The 4,780-nt window shown below is 38.2% G+C and overlaps 1 pseudogene; it reads right to left on the reverse strand.

The window, feature by feature from the left end:
• Nucleotides 1-4,016: 4,016 nt before the first annotated feature.
• On the reverse strand, nt 4,017-4,562 carry LOC102003142 (annotated as a pseudogene).
• Nucleotides 4,563-4,780: the final 218 nt, after the last annotated feature.

Below are 4,780 nucleotides of genomic sequence, written 5' to 3' on the forward strand. Positions count from 1 at the left end.
CAAGGATATTAATCTCATTTCTTTTATGGGTGAAAAATATCCCATGTGTAGATATAATTATTTATTATCCTCTATGCACTAATAGACTTTTAGCTAGTTTCTAAGCTTTGCTTACCTTGAAGAATTTTTATAGGAAGGTCACCTTACAGCATTTTGTGCAAACATGCAGTTTCAACACATTTAGTTAACTATGAAATGATAAAATCACATGAGGATTTCATTTTGTTAACTTCAAAGAATACTAAAATATTTGTAGAGTAGCTATGAAATTTCACAATCTTACCATCACTTTCGAAAAATAATTTTTCCACACCCTCTTAAGTATGTGTATTGCTTGTCATTTCTGTCCTAAACATACAAAGTGGCATAAAATGTATACAACTAAAATGATTTTGCTAAGCCTTCTATTTAGATATCCACAGTCTCTATTCTTTGAAACTTAAGGAATTTTTCCAGAAATGACATTTTCATAAAGGCAGAAAGAGATTTTTACACACTTTCATTGGGTCATGTGTGGAAAATGAAAGAATAGAAAGGGACAGCTAAAAATATTTGTCATCTCTTTGGATTTAGAAAAACGGTTTATGGTGACATTGTATTGATGTTGCAGTTGTTTTAATAGCACATACTCACAAGTAATGAACCTTTTAACTTATAATTGGAGAAATTGCTTATACCTACCTAATTTCACTGTTTGTTAATGATTATCAGATCTACAATCATAAAATATTTCATAATCTAACTTGCATGAAGAAGATATAATGAAAGTTATACAGGGTCCATTATTTCTAAACTTAACAAGAGGGAAATGAGTCACAGGAGGATGAAGAGTCAGGATGACCCAGGGTCTCAACAGCTAAATTCTCCGCAGGTCTCAGGGCAACTGCTCCTGTGTTGGGACCCTGGAAGGGCTGGCTTCTGAGCTACTTGATCATATTGAGTGTTCCTCAGCACCCTTTGCAGGGACTGCACATCCCTGGCTATAGAGAGCATGGTCTGTTGGTCCTGATCACCCCAGAAGTGAGGTTTGTGGCTCGGCCATAGTGACTGCCCCTCCCTGTGGATCCAACTCCCATCCAGACTGTTACCAGGTTCCCCTGATCTTCTCCAGGACCTGGGCCATATGAACACAGCAAAGTCAGTTTACACAAGTGATCATTTGAGTTCTGCAGAGTTGAGAATGTGTTCTCCTTTTAAAAATAAACTTATCGAGCTGAGACTTCAGAGATAAGGAAAGATATGAAATCAAAATATCAGGGATAACTATTATATGGAGAATCACCAATCCTGACAGGAAACTAAATTTCACCTTGCTTTAATGTGCACTTGGGCTGTATACAAGGAATAAAATTATAGATAAAGTGTAGTGCACTGAAAGAAATGAATTAATAGTACACATTTTTACTGTGAGAGGGTGCTAGAGCAGAAAAAATATATAGTCATTTGGAAATCTAGAATTTTATAATTTCAAGTGTTATTAAACAACAACATAAAAAACCCTTTATTTGATTAAATGAATTTTTTCTAGTGGTTGTCTGTGGAGAAGGACATTCCTAAGTTAGTATTTTGTGTATTGCCTGAGGCCTGACCAAGCCATGATTGTTGGGCTCTGGAGGAAGTCTAGCACAAGCATTTTAAGACCCGGGGTCAATACTAGGTGCTTTGCTGAGATATGCAAGAAGGAAGATAACATGATGGCTTACTGATCAGGTCGCATTCCTACGATAATTGAGTTGTATTGTCCTTGCTAAAACAGCTGATATCCTCCCATTCCTGTGCTGCCCCTGGGCTTGATTTGGAATAAAAGTTGATGGAAGATGGTAATCAGGGGTCAGTCAAATCATAGAGGCTACGAGCACCTGATCACAGGATTTTGGCTGGGGAATCTGTTCACCTTGGACAGAGTTGGATGAGAAGTCTGGCAGTTGTCAAGAAACAAAAGATCAAAAGAACCATTCTGTCTTTCTTTTTTTATTTTTTAAGTATTGGAATAAGTCTAAAGCACGAAAATAGCCTTGCTTTCCTTCATGGTGATTTAGTCAAGTAAGATCAGCCCGTCCCTCGGCATAAACGTTCATGTGTGTCACTCAGTCACATAGTAGTATACGAACAAAGACAGGAGGAGAGACAAATGAGTCAATGGTTTAAATTTTATGATCTGTGCCACGTGATCTTGAGGAAAATTTGCCAAATCTGACATTGTGAACAAATGTATCAACTTTTCTAATGTCTGACTAGTTACTTTAAAAACATATATTTAAACATCATAGTTACATAATTTGGTTTATTACAATCTTTAGGGTTATCTTAAAGGAGTCTGAGATAAAAATTACATAAGAACTGAATGTCACAACAAATGATACAGACAAAGTAGAGCTTTATTCTATTTGGAGAAGGGGGCTATATTGAGCGTTTTTTAAATTGCAGATAATAACATACCTAGAAAAATTTTCCACACAATAAATATTTGTGATGTTCATTGTGGAAGGCATTATTTTTAATAAACTACATTTAACCAGACTTCTTTATATTGTACCACACATCTGTGTAGTTCATCCTTCTGGTGACTTTAGTAACAGCATCTCTGTCCATATGTATCTTTTTGTTCCCTATTTTAAATTTAAAAGAATGGGAGAAAGTAGAAGTAATGCATATGTAAACACTCAACTACATTTTAGTTGAAGTTTCTGTAATGGGTTACCCTGAATAAAGAACCGAGACCAAAATCCAAATTGGAATTTTAAGAGTCTTTATTAGCCTGGCCGGCGGCTGTCAGTCTGTTCTCCACGTAGGAAGATGCTGAGCATCCCTGAACCGAAGAAAGTTTGAGCTTTTAAGCCTGAAAACCACATCCTGGTTGACACAGGTGAAAAGATTTTTTGCAAGGGCAAAAAAGCGGAACCTATCGGTTCCAGCAAGCAGGTGTTGCAAAGTTCAGAACATTTTTAGACGCGTACATTGTTTTCAAACTACACTAACAATCAAGCATAGTTTTCAAACTAAACTAACAATTAAGCATAATTTTTCTTTCTAGGGTCAAACTGACATTTTTCCTCCACCCGGTAAAAAAGCAATTTTCATTTGTTTTATGTGTTCACCACAGCTTCCAATTTCTCATGAAGTTCAATTAGTTTTGTAGTTGAAACAATTTGTGTGTAAAGCCTATATCTAAACATTTCGGGAAATCAGCATTGACTACTTTGCCAGACATGGCAAAGCACAAGTGGCGGTGCACTTCCCACTGGTCGTCTAATTCCCTCTCCCACACCTTCACAGCCTTACACTCAAGGTCAGTCAAGGTCATCATGAAGCTCAGTGGGCCTCACCTTGACCTTCCCATTATCTTGCTTCATCTGGAATGGTTTTCAGTTGGTTGACTATGCAATCGACAGGCATTGTTTTGTGCTCACCTCGCCTTGGTTTCATGTGCCACTGCTTTGTACACATCGAGTTTTTTGATTTATATTCAGTATGCCCTGTGCCATTTGGATTTTTATGGTGTTTAATTGGTTGAATAAATTTGCAAATTGAAACACTTGTGGTGATAGTTGAAAACAATAGGAGTATTTGATTCAGTGTCACCTCCACCCTATTACACCTGGACATTTTAGGTGTTTATCAATGATGCTTTATGGGAAAGAAAGTAAATATATGAAATAATAAATATAGAATTTTATACTTTATCTTGTTTTATATTGCTATAAAATATTCAAAAACAGTTTTTTCTTCATTGAGCGATGAGTAAAAAATAGCAAACGCACAGTTTCAATAATAGAAAATTTCCAACTCTATTGCAGTATTTTATTTTACTGGATTTCTTGTCTTTTGGGGACTTTTAGTTAGCCAATAAATCAATTATTTTGTCTTTGAGTTGGAACTTTACACAATTTGTACTTAAGTTTTTTGTTTCTTTGCTGTTAATATTACCCCATACCATTATTTTTAAAAATATCATAATGCCAATCTAAAACAATGAAAAGTTTAACACGTGTATTCTTAGGGTAAACTCTGTGCTCTGTGTGTCCGGAGCGCCCCCTGTTGGTCTTACGCGCCCCTGACGAGAGGTTTATGTCTTGGCTCACACTGAGGAATTCCTCACTGTGACTCTTGCACAGTAGTACGTGGCCGTGTCCTCAGTTTTCAGTTTGTTCATTTGCAGATACAGCGTGTTCTTTCCATTGTCTCTGGAGATGGTGAATCGGCCCTTCACAGAGTCTTTATGGTTTATGTACACACTTGTCTCTCTGATAGATGAGATCCACTCCAGCCCCTTCCCAGGAGCTTGGCGGATCCAGTGCATGCCATAGCTACTGAACGTGAATCCGGAGGCCACGCAGGAGATGCTCAGGCACCTCCCCAGGCTGCACCAAGCCTCCCCCGGACTCCACCAGCTGCACGTCAGCGTGGACACCTGCAAATACAGAGACATCCTGCTTCGGAAAACGTCAGACACTTCTGCTGTTTATTCCACTCGTGCCACTCACACACTCAATATCTCTTGTTTTTCATGAATTACCTTTTAAAATAGCAAGAAGCAAAATCCAGGTCAGCACCAATTCCATTGTGAGCCTCTGTGCTCAGTCCTGATCACTGAGTGAGAACTCCTGTGCATCCAGGGCTGGACTCCTCTCCAGAGCTGCAGGGTCAGGGCTGGGCTGGTTTTCTTAGCAGAGGGTGACCTTATTTGCAAGTGCTCCTGCTATATAGTCAGTTCTATTGTGGAAGCCTCAGGAAAGGAAGGGTTCAAAGCACATGAGTGTTTTGAGAGGTGTTTTGGAAC

The sequence above is a fragment of the Chinchilla lanigera genome, unplaced genomic scaffold (assembly GCF_000276665.1).
Source record: "Chinchilla lanigera isolate Chin_1 unplaced genomic scaffold, ChiLan1.0 scaffold00086, whole genome shotgun sequence".
NCBI lineage: Eukaryota > Metazoa > Chordata > Mammalia > Rodentia > Chinchillidae > Chinchilla > Chinchilla lanigera.